Source organism: Budorcas taxicolor, chromosome 11 (assembly GCF_023091745.1).
Source record: "Budorcas taxicolor isolate Tak-1 chromosome 11, Takin1.1, whole genome shotgun sequence".
In the NCBI taxonomy this organism is placed as follows: Eukaryota; Metazoa; Chordata; class Mammalia; order Artiodactyla; family Bovidae; genus Budorcas; species Budorcas taxicolor.
In genome coordinates this window covers 127,569,255-127,584,219 of record NC_068920.1, presented here as the reverse complement: position 1 = coordinate 127,584,219, position 14,965 = coordinate 127,569,255, and the positions used below count along the sequence as shown (strand labels likewise).

Below are 14,965 nucleotides of genomic sequence, written 5' to 3'. Positions count from 1 at the left end.
ACATTTTGAATGTGTTTATTTGAATATGTTCTACAGACAGCATGAATTACAGTGATACCTATATAGATTGTAATTCATAATTACATTTGAATACTTACTTTAATTATAACATTTTCTAGTATGAAAAAATAACAATGGATATTTAAAAAATTTTTAAAAGAAGGTGGCTTATTGATGTGGAACTGAGTCAAGAGGCAGAAGCACTGTGACTGATACAGTAAGGAAAAAGAGATTCAATTTGTATATAAGAGTTAGTGAATTAACTGGACAGGTGCAGTTTTATTTTTTTTAATATAAATTTATTTATTTTAATTGGAGGCTAATTACTTTACAATATTGTAGTGGTTTTGCTATACATTGACATGGATCTCCCATGGGTGTACATGTGTTCCCCATCCTGAACCCCTCTCCCACCTCCCTCCCCATCCCATCCCTCTGGGTCATCCCAGTGCACCAGCCCTGAGCAGCCTGTCTCATGCATCGAACCTGGACTGGTGATCCAGACAGTGCAGTTTTAATCGGTACCATCTTATAGAAAACCTCGAACAGACTCTCTCTCCAACCCAGTACTTCGTTGGGTAGGATAATGGATATTATTCATTTCACCTGTCTCGTTTGTTTTTAAATGTGACTACTAGATAATTCAAACTTACATTTGTGGCTCACTTTATATTTCTATCACATAGCACTGATCTACACCTACCTTGTGTAATAATTTTTAAATTTCTTCTTTATTTTTAATTGGAGGCTAACTGCTTTACAAGTTTTATTGGTTTCTGCCACACAACAGTGCAAATCAGCCCTAAGTGTATATATATATATACATCCCCTCCCTTTGGAGCCTCCCTCTCCCTCTGCCTCCCCACCGTCCCACCCCTCTAGGTGGTCACAGAGCTCCAGGCTGGGCTCCCTGTGTTTTGCTGCAACCTCCCACTGGCTCTCCAGTTTACATAGGCTAGTGTATACACGTCAATGCTACTCTCTCCATTCAACCAACCCTCTCCCTCCCCTGTTGTGTCTGCAAGTTTGTTCTCTACATCTGTGTCTCTATTCCCGTCCTGCAAATAGGTTCATTACTACCATTTTCCTAGATTCCATATATGTGTGTTAATATAGGATACTTGTTTCACTCTTTTTTGACTTACTTGACTCTGTGTAAGAGGCTCTGGGTTCACTCACCTCAATTCAACTGACACATCCATTCCTTTTTGTGGTTAATAATTATAATAGCTACTGTTGAGCATATATCTTATTGTGTCAGACACTGTTCTAAATACTTCACATGAATAATTATCTCAGATATCTCTTTTAAATCTCATCAAGAAAATTATTTATCTTCTTGGTGACTTCATTTCCCCCATTTTTTTTAAGAAAAGAAAGAAAAACACAGTATGGGTCTATGACAAAAGAACGAGCACCCTGGAATGTGTAAAGGCAAAGCTTATCCCTGAAAATAGTTCACTTCATTATTCAGAAGAAACATTCAGGGAACCATTGGGCATCCTCAATATTTGATGGAAGAATAGCATTCTAAGTACGAGGAGAAAAATGATTAGCATAACACCAAGAAATCCTTTGAGATGAAAGATTTTGGCTTAAATATTCTGTATTCAGAACATCAAGGCCAAGGCTAATTTTCTACAAACACCCTTTTCCTCCTTCCCAAATAGAAAGAGATTTGACTTTTAAAATGCTTATGTGTATTTAAGAGGGCTTACCAAATCTAATATTAATATAAGAAGGTTTACCAAATATTTAAATAATATTCTTTTCACTACTGTTTGGTTTCAACTATCCCTCCTTCCCCAAAACAGAATCCTCCAGCAAGAGTCCTTCTAAAAGAAATGAAGCATCTGCAGAGATCATGAAAAATTTAATATTAACACCTCGAGAGACCATAGAAAATAGAAAAAACTGATTAGCTTAAAAAAAAACTCTTTACTTTTTAATAAAATGTATACAGCAGAAAATTTATTATTTGATTTATTTCTGTTTCAGCAACCTCAGGACTTTTTGGTTGTAAAAATGAAATATGGATTTGGGATAGTTGGCATTAATTTTATTTGTCGCTATCAACCTCTTTTTCCCTCCAGTCGTTATTAAGTTGCCTGCCTGATCTGATAAACTTGTTTCCTAAACCCAGCAAGCATGTGGGAACAGGCAGAATGTTCCACTGCAGTGCTGAAAATTATGCCTCTTTCCTACAAAAGAAAAAGATCAACTTTTGTAGGATTTTAGAGAGTATAAGGCCTTTAGCAATCACATCTATTTCCCCCTTTCATTTTATTTTGTAAATTATTAAATCATATCTAAGCACTGAAAAGGCCATTTTAAAACAGTGTAAACATACCATGTACTTTCACTTTTTGTGTGTTCCAATCTTTTAGCAGTTGTAATCACAGTATGTATATCATTTTATGTTCTGCTCTCTCCTCTTAATTTTCCAAATTCTATACAATCATCATATTATTTTATTAAATTTATATTCTTCCATCGTATTGATACATTATAACTTATTCAATGTCCCTACTATTTGGTTATTGTTGTGCCCAAGTCGAAATCTCCCAATGACCACCAGGGAGCCGATATCCAATGCAAAAGCAAGAGAGTTTTTATTACCAAGCTCCAGCTGGGGCTCCCACCGTTACCTACGCAGCGGCTAAGGAGAGGAGCCCCGAACTCTGGGTTACATTGCTTATACAGGGTATTCTCCCATGAAAAATTTGCAAAACGGGAGTTTCCGGGTTGGGAGACGTCTAATTGGTTACCTTCTGTGGAAGAGTTAGGTGTTGGGTTCTGATTAATTCGAATTTCCGGGGCAGGTCATAAGTCCTGAACTTAAAAGTCAGGAGATCCTGATCTGAGATCTGATTGGCTCGCAGGTGGTGGGGTGAGGTCAGAGGATTTCCAAAGACTTTTTCCTCAGAACTCTAAAATGGAGTCTTTTTTTTTTTTTTTTGACAAAATGGAGTAGCTTAGGCTCTTCAGTTATTACGGTTTTTTTTTTATGATATAACTACAATCTTTTTAATTAGCTTTGTAGATTTTGTTCTTCTTTTGACCTATTTATTCCTTGTGATACCAATACCTGGATAATTATGAATATTTCCTGTTGTCCTCCAAATTTACAAGGATATCCAATTCTCAGTCAGCCAAAACATATTCATTTGCTATATTTATTATTTAATGTTTAGGTATAATACTGAGCCTTATCATAGGTTTAACTTCTTTGAATAAACACTGAATTGTCTCTTTTTCTACTTATACGCCTTTTTGTGAATTATCTGCTTGCATTTTTTGCCCATTTTAGGGATCCTGATGCTTTACTAACACATTTCTAGGAATTATGCACATATTATAGAACTTAACCTTTTATACCCAGAATTTATTAGTATGCATTTTTCCAATTTCATATTTTCCTTTTAGTAGAGTCAAACTTTGGGAGAAAATTTTTAAATCATACCGATCCATCTTTTCCTTTGTATTCCTCCCCATTCTTATTACCTCAATGGTTAGAAAAGTCTCTTTTTTTATGAAAATGTTGATAACTGTTGAGCTGGAGGATGAATAGGTACATGAGGTTTCCTTTTACTATTCTGCCACTTTGGGTGTATGTTAGGAAAAGTTTATAATAAAAAAAAATTTCTTTTAAGTAGCTCTTTCCCACTGCTAGAATAATCACTTTATTTTATTTCTGCCAGTTTTTCTCCCACCCCTTCCATGTTCCAGTTGAGGAAACTCTTACCCGGGAGGTTAAAGCAACTCTTACTACATGTCTCATCTTGCGTCTCACCCATTAAACTTAGCCACAACATCTTCTGTTTTGGGCCTGGGGAAAACAGCCAATGACAAGGCTATTTGGAAAGAGCTAGAATTCAGTCTAAGAAACTTTGGCTGGAAGATCCTAAATAGCTGGTGTTTTATTCCTGCAAGCTCGCTCCAACCCTGCCCCACTAATGAGCCATGATAAGACCAGGGGTGTGCTGATAAACTTAACAGCTGGCTCTCCAAGGAAAGAAAACCCTGATTTGTAGCCATTTGTTTGGTGTAAATATTTTCAACATGATTCATTTCAAGTTACTTATGTGGTGTTACTTTTAGAGTTGGTAATGCTAAAGCTGAAACTCCAGTACTTTGGCCACCTCATGCGAAGAGTTGACTCATTGGAAAAGACTCTGATGCTGGGAGGGATTGGGGGCAGGAGGAGAAGGGGACGACAGAGGATGAGATGGCTGGATGGCATCACGGACTCGATGGACGTGAGTCTGAGTGAACTCCGGGAGTTGGTGACGGACAGGGAGGCCTGGCGTGCTGCGATTCATGGGGTCGCAAAGAGTCGGACACGACTGAGCGACTGAACTGAACTGAACTGAACTGAATCAGTAGATGATGGTATGCCATTATATAGTATTTCCACCATACAGACACAAGAGACGTAAAGAACTTCAAGAACATATGTAATAGTAAAAGGTGGTAAAATAATTAGAAAGTTACAGGGTGTTTTCAATATAATTTGCTGATAAATATTTCTACCTTAATATAATTCATTTAATGGCTATATTTATAACATATTATATTTATAATATATAATGGTTAAATAATGGCTATATTTAACAATTAGTTTGAAAAAACCCTGAGCATTTAACAATCATTTCTGATGGATTTCCCACATGGCTCAGTGGTAAAGAATCCATTTGCCAAAGCATGAAACGCAGGAGACGTGGGTTCGACCTCTGGGTTGGGAAGATCCCCAGGAGGAGGAAATGGCAACCCACTCTAGTAGTCTTGCCTGGAAAATCCCATGGACAGAGGAGCCTGGCAGGCTACAGTCCATGGAGTTGCAGAGTTGGACATTACTGAGTGACTGAGCATGCACTCTGATGGGTTGATAGAACAATGCCCCAAGACACCACTGGGAGAACAGTAACAGAAGCAGGATTTTTTTCAAAAAACTGTGGTTAAAAAAAAATGACAAAACTTACCATTTTAATACTTTTTAATAGTTAAGAGTATCTCTTCCCCATTGCTAGAATATTTGCTTTATTTTATTCCTATTTTCTATGTTTTATTCTATTTATTTCATTTTAAAATTCAGTGGCATTGATTACATTTACAATGTTGTACAACCATTACCACTATCCATTCCCAGAACTTCTCCATCGTCCCACATAGAAACTTTCTATGCATTAAATAATAACTCATCATTTCTCCCTTACCCTAGACTCTGTAAACCATCATTCTGTTTTCTGTCTCTATGAATTTGAACTTTATCCTATATAGGTGGAATGATACATTTGTTCGTGTCTGGATTATTTCATTTGGCATAATGTTCTCAAAGTTCAACTATGTTTGAGTACCTATCAGAAATTCACTCTTTCTTAAGGTGAAAGCAGGGTTTTAAGACCAATATTTAAGGCCACCATGAATGCTCAGCCTGGAGGGAGAGTGTGTGGGTGTTGCTCCATCTTCTCACCTCTGAGGTATAAGCCTTCCTCAGATTCACCAACATAGAGAAAATCCATGAATCAAGTCCACCCAAAGCATGGCCCCAGTGAGGAGGTCACAGGCAGCTTTAATAGGGAGCACAAAAGGATCTGAAAAAGGTAGAAGATCCCGTGTGCATGATTAAAATTCCCCTATGTTTATATTTTCATTATATCCAGACCAGTATTTCAACCTAAAAGAAGTTTATACAACTAAGTGGTTGTGAAAGTGGTTCCATGATCAGGAACATCACCATCAACTGGGAATCTGTTTAAAGTGTAAATTCATAGGCCCAACCTCAGACCTACAGAATCCAAAACTTGGGAGGTGGAGTTAAGAGGCTCCCCGACATGATTCTGATGCATTCTCAGATTTGATAACCACTGCTCTAGAGTAATGATTCTAGATTCCAACTACAGATACCTAAAAGGTTCCCAAACCACCCCTGGGCGTTTTGTAAGTGTAGGTTCTCATTCACGATCCTTCACCAACAGTAAGTTAATGGGGGACTTCCCTGGTGGTCCAGAGGTTAAGACTTTGCCTTCCAATGCAGGGGGTATGTGGTCCATCCCTGGTCGGGAAGCTAAGAGCCCAAATGCCTCTGGGCCAAAAACCAAAAACATAAGTAATAATGTTAACAAAATTCAATAAAGACTTTAAAAAATGGTCCATATTTTTAAAAATCTTTAAAAAAGAATAAAGTAATAGGGAAAAAATGAGCAAAATTTTATTAATAGAAGGGGGAGTGATAACATTAACATCTTTTAATATGTTATACACATGCATGTATAGTTATGCATAAATATAACTCAGGATATGTGTCTGCCAAAGATTATTTGAGTAGTAGAGTTCTCAAAACCATCCAGTGCAAGCACACCTCACTCCTGGAAGGCCTGATCTGTTAATTTACAAGATCTGTGAAACTCCAGATTCCAGTCTTCTCCCACGTTTGAGTGTTGGCCTAGGCTGTAAGGCACGCATTCAGTTCAGGAGATAGCAGGCTGCGAATCCACAACAAGGGCAGAGCTCCAGTCCTTGCTTCAAGATCTAACCCCACCTGTGGGAGCCAGTTTATTCCGGCATCAAGCTGAGGTAGACCACTGTGCAAGATTTCTGCCAGGATTAGCAATCAATCTCTATTACACCCTCCTTCCTCATTGAGAGAGCCTGCATGAGTCGAGGGACTGAATTTGGTAAACCAGGAAAGTGGGACTCTCCTAGAAAGAAAGAATGACTGGTCCAAGGCAAGCCCATTCCAACCGCCACAGTGGTTTATGAATAGCCATGTGACACACTGTGGAGGTTGAGAAGTGAAGGCAAGACTGTCTAGAGGCTTGGAGAAAGAGCGGTCCCCATGCTAAAATGACTGAGTCAGCCTACCAACTTCCCCTTTTGGTCTTGGATGAAGGCACGACTTGGGCTTCCCTGGTAGCTCAGCTGGTAAAGAATCCACCTTCCATGCAGGAGACCCAGGTTCAATTCCTGGCTTGGGAAGTTCCCCTGGAGAAAGGATAGGCTACCCACTCCAGTATTCTTGGCTTCCCTGGTGGCTCAGACAGGGAAGAATCCGCCTGCAATGAGGGAGAACTGGATTTGATCCCTGGGTTGGGAAGATTCAATGGAGGAGGGCATGGCAACCCACTCTAGTATTCTCGCCTGAGAATCCCATGAAGAGAGGACCCTGGCGGGCTGCAGTTCATGGGGTCGCAAAGAGTCAGACATGACTAAGCAGCTAAGCACAGAAGGCATGACTCAGTGTCCGGAGCTATGGCTTCAAAAGGATCCTAATTAGTACAGAGGGTAAGGCAGCTGGCATGGTATCTTGGGAAAAGCTCTTAAACTTTAGTGGGCACAAAAATCCCCTGGAGAGTGTTTAGAAATACAGATCTGGGGGATGTCAGACTCTAGAGCTTGAGTCAGTAAATCTTGGGTGGGGCTCAGAGACCTTACTCAATTAAGTTTCAGCATGCAGTCCTGGTTATTCTCACACCCAGCTCTGAGCCCTGACTCTCAAATAGGTGGTCTCTGCATGAGACCCCCTGTTTCAAAACTGCCACTTGCTGTGTGTGCAGGCACTCATCATCTTCACTTAAACATTCATTTGAGGGCTTCCTTGGTGGCTCAGTGGTAAAGAATCCGCCTGCCAATGCAGGAGACCCGGATTCAATCCCAGATCTAGGAAGATCCCACATGCTAAGGAACAATGAAGACCATGCACCACACTACTAAACCTGTGCTCTCAAGCCTGAGAGCCGACCTGCTGAGTCCACATGCCTCAACTACTGAAGCCCGCGGGCCCTAGAGCCCGTCTCTGCTTCAAGAGAACCCATCGCAATGAGAACCCCATGCTTCGCAACTAGAGAGTAGCCCCACTCTTTGCAACTAGAGAAACGCCCACACCGCAACCAAGACCCAGCACAGCCAAAAATAACAAATAAATAAATGTAACAAAAGTTTATTTTGCTCCTATCAGGTACTAGGCATTGTGAAAGAAACAAAGATGAAGATGATTTTGCTCTCAAGAAGTATGAAAGCCAGTAAGAGAAACAAAACTAGTATGTAACCAACCCAATGGCAAAGCAGCTCTCGGCAGCTATTAACATTAGAACTTCAAGGAAGGGAGAGACTACAGACTAAGTAATCCCACCTCACTCCCCCCACCCAAGAGAGGCAAAGAGATTTCATTTGATTAAGGCTCAGATAGGATTTTAACAGCAAAGAGTCCATAGGCAAAGACAGTAAAAATGAGTCTTCCGGTCTGATTATGACTGATATGACTTATTTGGAAAACAGAATATTTGACCTTTGAGCAATACAGGTTTGAACCTCCCCAGGACAACTTATACCTGAGTTTTTTTTTCACTAAATGCTGCTGCACCACTACACCATCCACAGTTGGTTGAATCTGCAGATGTAGATCCCAAGATATCCAGGAACAAAGGATAAGGCAGTAGGGAAGTGGGAAGTGTAAAATGATACGTGGATTTTTCAACTGCGCAGGAAATGCATTAAGGGTCAAATGCATTAAGTTGGGAGTTTGGCTGGTTTAAGGATATGATGGGAGTGGAGACAAAGAATGGAACAATCATTTTTAAAAATGGGTCATTTGAACCTCCCTGGCTATCCAGTGCTTAGAACTCTGTGCTTCCAGTGCCGAGGGTGCAGGTTCAACCCATGATAGGGGAACTCCAATTACAAATGCTGTGCAGTGTGGTAAAAAAGAAAAAGAAACTTTTTCAGCAAGTGGATCATTCTGTAGGGCTCAGAGGTTGGAATAAATTTTCTAGACCATGAAAAATCACACATTCACTCAGCACACACCTTTGGTGAGCACTCACTGGGCAATGGGCCAGAGGAATGGGGCTCTGTGGTCCTGATCTCAGAGGAGCTCAAAGCTGAGAGGAGGGCACAAGTCTGTATTCAAGAAAAAATAAAGCGTGGTGGGGGAATCACAGGGAGACAAGGGCACACAGAGGAGGACCGTCACCCAGATTACATCCAAGACAAACCTTGAAGAGTTGGCCTGGTGTAGGACAGCGAAGCTGGGAGTCTTGTTTCTCCAAGGCTGAATCTCTGCCTTGATTTCCTTCCTGGTACCCAGAGTTTCCTTTTTATTTAAAAATATCTATCACAAAACTGGCAGCTTCCCAGGTGGCGCCAGTGGTAAAGAACCCACCTGCCAATGCAGGAGGCATAGGAGATGCAGGTTCGATCCCTGAGTTGGGAAGATCCTCTGGAGGGGGGCATGGCAACCCACTCCAGTATTCTTGCCTAGAGAATCCCACGGACAGAGGAGCCTTGTGGGCTATGGTCCATGGAGTCACAAAGAGCTGGACAGGACTGAAGCGATGTAGAATGCATGCACACTAGCATGATCATATAACTGTGCTAAACATAGAAGCAGATGCAGAAGAAAACAGGAATTTATGACTGAGGCCAGCAACTCATACTATGGGATCCCTGGAATCTCTAAGACGTAACTCCCAATAATTGGTCCTATCTCCCAGGGGCCCACAGAATGACATTAATTTCTGAGGGTCCTCAAGCTCTGGCCTCTGGACTAGCCCCGCTCTGGCTGAATGGCACTCCTCCATGTCTGTGCATAAGCCCTTCTTCTCCTATTCCCACCTCCAAGATCATTCTCATTCTCCTTCCAAGAAGCCTTCTCTGACCACCCATGATGGGGTTAGGTGCACCTCCTCAGTTCTATGGCAGGCTATGCACAGTGCATTGAAGTGCATTCACTTCTCATGCAGTCCTATGAGTTTTTAATTGTTGATATGCTAGTTTATCTCCCTAAGGATGGGGTCTGGGTATTTTACCCTTGAATATATAGCATCTGTCACATTGTATAATAAATAAATGAACCTTTATCCATTTGGTGGGGGCCACTGACATTCTGCCCACCAACTGAAGGCCCTTCCATGCGCATGTCCAACCATATCTTTCAGATAAATTCCTAGTATTCAAATGGATGGAACACAAGTTAATGGATTTAAAAATTTTGAGAAACACTGCCAAATTTCAGGGCAATTCTTAACACAGTGTCTAGGCATTTGGCTGATCTCAAGCATCTTGAACATTTAAGACAAATTCTTCAAAGGTGGTGGTTCAGGTTCCCACGGCAAAGCTCTCTGTCCAGTTCAAACATAACTGAACAAGTTACTCCCAATAAAACCAACACAACAGGCAGATTCCTGGGTCCCACCCTGTCATACTGCATCAGAATGCTGGGGGCAAAAATCTGTATGCTGTGCAAGCTTCCAGGGGGATGCACCCAAAGTTTGGAGACAATGGCTTTGGAAGTCATCTTAGTTTAACCTTCTCCCCTTCCCAGCTCCATCAGAAAGGGGCTGTGGGGCTTCTGCCCAGATATCTCTGGTGACAGAACTCCTGCCAGTTCCAAACCCATCCAGCCTGTGGGTTTCAAAAGTCATTTCCTTAAATGCAACCAGAACCTGCCATCCAAAACACTCCTGCCCAGCTCTTCCCAGGGCCACAAAGAGTGAGCTGACTCCCTTATTCAAAAGCCAAGCCCCTCCTGAATCCAGGGCCATTAACCTGTATTCCCACACTACTGCCAGCTCCAGTTCTTCCCACCATAGTTTACACATCAGCTTGACCAGAAGAAAGATGAAAAGGAAAAGAAAAACATTTGGTCAAGATTAGTTTATAAACCAGGAAGCCACAAATCCAAATGCCAAATCACTCTGAACCAAGCACTGACAGGGCCACAGTAAGGCAGGGAGGCTAAGGGAACAGGCTTTAGTATCCATTGTGTGTGTGTGTGTGCACGCACATACATGCATGCTCAGTTGTGTCCAACTCTTTGCAACCGTATGGATGGTTGCCCACCAGGCACCTCTGTCCATGGGATTTTTTCAAGCCAGAATACTAGAGTGGGTTGCCATTGTCTCCTCCAGGGGATCTTCCGGACCCAGGGATTGAACCCAAGTCTCTTGTGTCTCCTGTATTAGCAGGTGGATTCTTTACCACTGTGCCATCTGGGAAGCCAGTATCCAGCAGCTGGATTTAAATCTTTTTGCAAGGAGTCCAACCCTTGTACCACCACTTGGAACCTTGGGATCTCTTCTGTAAAACAAGCTTAATAATCCTGCCTCAGGTTGGAAAAAAAAAAAAAGATTGAATGAGGGGACTTCCCTAATGGTCCACTGGTTAAGAATTTCAAATGCAGGGGCCCAGGTTTGATGCCTGGTTGGCGAAGTAAGATCCCACGTGCTGCAGGGCAACTAAACCTGTGTCTTGCAACTACTGAGCCCGAGCGCCACAACAAAAGGTCATGCATATTGTGATGAAGATCCCACATGCCACAACTAGCATGCCATTCAAAGTCCTTCCAGGGAAGACACTGCAGCATCTACCAAACTGCCTCCATAAGTAGCCCTCATTGCAATGAAAGCAAATGCCCAAAGGTTATGTCTGGGCCAACCCACAGCCCAAAGTCCAAACAAACATTTTAGAAGTTTCTTCTTTTATATAAAGAAAGTATTTAAATTCTGAATCCTGCCACAAAATATACCTGCAATTGTTTTAGTATAAAAAACATTTTTATCCTCAAATATCTGGATAAAATTGGACAACCAAGGAAAAGCCTCCTCTCCTTTATTCTGAATCATCAGGTACTCCTTGGCACAACATCTATTACTCGAGTGCCTGCCCTCACCTCCATCTCCCTTGGAGAAGAGCAGCCTTAGTCTACCAGCAGATGAGCAAGGACTGGGAAAACAGATGAGCTGCAGATATAAGAAGAGAAATGGGCCACAAGCTACAGTTTGAAGTGATCAGGTGGTCATCACCCTTTCAGCATCCCCTTCAGACACTCAGGGCTGGCCTGCTTGGACCTGACTACATATGTTACTCTCTAAAAAGCTTTCAGACAAAAAAATATCCTTAACCAAATGCAAGCATATCTAGGAGGGAAATTCACAGCATTTTTGACCCAGTAGTTGTGTGCATGTCTGTCTGTGTTTGCACTCAGGTGTGTATCCCCAAAGCAAAAGAAATCTGATCTAAGCTGAGGGAGGCAGCCTGGCCTTGACCAGAAAGGACTCTGGGACGTTAGCTGGTCCTCGCCGGCTATGGCGACCAATTTCCTCATTCCTGCCCACTTCCTCTGTTGGCTTGCTCTTCCACCTCTGTCATCTGAGAATTCCACAGCGACTAAAGAGCTAGAGCTTCCCTATCAACAGAATTACTTGTAATATAAGGAGGAGGCGGAGGGTTCTAGAATTGATGGGCAATGGGATGCATCATTTTAGACGAGGAGGGGGGGATCCTATTCATTCTTCCCACTGTCACCTGAAGAGAGGCAGATACTCACTTTTCCTGAAAGCTGTGGGTTACTCAGGTCTCACACACTCCCAACAGCTTACAGAAGACTTTCATCAATTTGGGAAGCACTTACAGTTGGGCAGATTGTTGAAAAGCAATAACCTCTTTGGTTCCAGAGTCTCCAGCTGGTCAAAGCCACGACCAGAGTAAGACTGGGCCATTCGCAGGCTTAGTTCATGGATCTCACAGTAATAACAGATTCCCATGTGCCAGGCATTGTACTGAAGGCATTAGGTCCACAAGGAGAGAAACAGTATGAGACCAGGAGAAAGGAGTAAGTTTCTTAAAAGGAGTAACTGCTACTGCTACTGCTAAGTCGCTTCAGTCGTGTCCGACTCTGTGCAACCCCATAGACAGCAGCCCACCAGGCTCCCCCGTCCCTGGGATTCTCCAGGGAAGAACACTGGAGTGGGTTGCCATTTTCTTCTCCAATGCATGAAAGTGAAAAGTGAAAGTGAAGTTGCTCAGTCGTGACTCTTAGCGACCCCATGGACTGTAGCCCACCAGGCTCCTCCGTCCATGGGATTTTCCAGGCAAGAGTACTGGAGTGGGGTGCCATTGCCTTCTCCATAAAAGGAGTAAAGAAAGAATTAAAAAAGCAAAACGTGGGTGTTAGAGTCAGTTCCAGGGAATATTACTCAATCCTTTCTTTGTAACGCCTAAATCCAGCACAGCGCTTGGCACATGAACTCGATAAATAACTGCAGTGACCTCTGACATTCTAAGCTCCACACACTGCTCCGGAGGTCCTTCTGCAAAGGGCGGGTGGATACGGGCGGTGTCTGCCTCCCGCTTGCCCACCCGGAGCGAGTCCCGGCCGGCTCCACCCTGTGCCAGAGCCGGCACCTCCGCCTGGGCGCGGCGCCCGACCGGCCGCCCCCGCGAGGCCCTCCCGAGCTGCTGTACCCCTTCTGGAGCCCAGGACCACCGGCCCGGGGCCCCCTTACCCCAGAGGCCGAGATGGGACGGCGCCCGTTCTCTGCTGCCACGGAGATCACACCCAGACAGGGCCGGGCAGCGGGTCTTATCCCGGACGGACCCGCCCCGCTTCGGGGTGGAGACTGAGCCCAAGTTCCTGGTTGTCCCTCTGCCCACGAGACCGGAAAGTCCTCCGCGGGCGAAGCGCACCTGGAGTTCGGGGAGCGGGGGAAGACGCTCCCGGCCTCGTCCCCCGCCGGGATCCCAGATCGCCGGCCCCGCCCGGGTTCCCGCGAGTCGGAGCAGTGGGACTCTCAGATCGCGGGTGCCCGGGCGCCGCTGCACTCGAGGAGGCCCGCGCCCAGGGCCTCTCCTGTCCGCGCCCTGCTCCCACCGCGGCCGGGATTGCCGCTCAGAGTCAAAGCTTCCTCCCTGGGACACTGCACTTTCTCACGGCGAAGTGGAAAGTGGAACGGCACATTTACATTCTCGCGAAGCTCCCAGTCGTTCCACTTCTCCCTTGAGAAAAACCGAGTTCCCTTTCTTGGGGAAACTTTTGGGAATGGGAGTTTGGAGCAGTTCTAGAGCTTTCTCTCTTTACCCGCAAATTACCTGGGTTCCCTGCTGGTCCGTAGCTCGCAGGTTCGGCCTTGAAGCCGAGCTCCCTACCCCTTGTTATACAGTCTTGTATGTTAGTATTTGCCTCTCCTACAGGACTCGAGTCTCTGGAAGATACTGACTGGGTCTACGTGGTCATTGCACACACACCCAGTACCATGCTGGTTCATGGCAGGTACTCAGTGAATGCTTGCAAAATGAATGCATTGGGTATATAAGTAAATTCGGACTTTATTTAACAGAAGGTAGGAAGCTTTGGAGAATGTGTTTTATATCCAACAGATCAAGTGACTGTTAGCACACTTAAAGCTGTAGAGGTAACGATAAATTATTTCCTTAAGATGCAGCTAAAGAGGGTGACAATATGGTTAAAAGCATGGGTTTTGGAACCAGACTGATTTGGATTCCACCTCCTTTTCTCTGCTTGATACTCTGAAGTTTCTGAACTTCAGTTTACGAACTAACATGGAAGAATCTAAATTAACAAGACAAACAGTGGAAAAAGAATGAAAAAAGGTTAATTCATTTTCTCAGAGGGATTAGAAAGACTACTTATTCCTTAAAAAGTAAAAAATAAAAGGTTAGAAATTGAGCAGATGCACCCTGCCAAGATCACCTTTACTAGGCAGGTGTACCCAACTCACAGCGGCCCTTTTCTTTCCCATGACTGCCCTCATGCCAGGTGGGAAGCCACAGTCAGTGCTAACTTTACAGGATACAAAAGGCCAAGAACTGATCAATGAGAGCCTTCCTATTCCAGAGCTCCCATGGGCTTAGCCTGAGGCTAAATTTCTGCAGAAACCACTCCTGTGTTGTTTCCTTCCTTCGTGCAATCCTGTTTGACTCACAGGTTTTGCTGAGAATATCCCCTCACTAAAGGACTTACACAAGAATCTATATCGTGGGCTTTGCTTCTAGGCCACCTGAGCTACAAGTATTTTATTTTATTAAACAAAAATTTATGAGTATTTAAAAATTAGTATAATCATTGAAATTAAAGACTCAAAGAAGCCTTTCAATTAAGGATAGCAGGGGACTTCACTGGTGGTCCAGTGGCTAAGACTCCACACTCCCAATGCAGGAGCTGGATCCT

General features: G+C 43.5%; 1 protein-coding gene across 3 annotated transcripts in view; it reads right to left on the bottom strand.

Moving 5' to 3' along the window:
- ANXA4 (annexin A4) overlaps nucleotides 1-13,381 on the bottom strand; it is a 75,050-nt gene extending 61,669 nt beyond the window's left edge. For 2 of the 3 annotated variants that reach the window (XM_052647928.1, XM_052647930.1), the window contains exon 1: nucleotides 13,284-13,381. The gene's annotated coding sequence lies outside the window, so the exon portion shown is untranslated. Of the gene's footprint in view, nucleotides 1-8,805; nucleotides 8,817-13,283 lie in introns of those variants that run through there. The other variant, XM_052647929.1, reaches the window with a different exon arrangement.
- Between the last annotated feature and the right edge of the window lie 1,584 nt (nucleotides 13,382-14,965).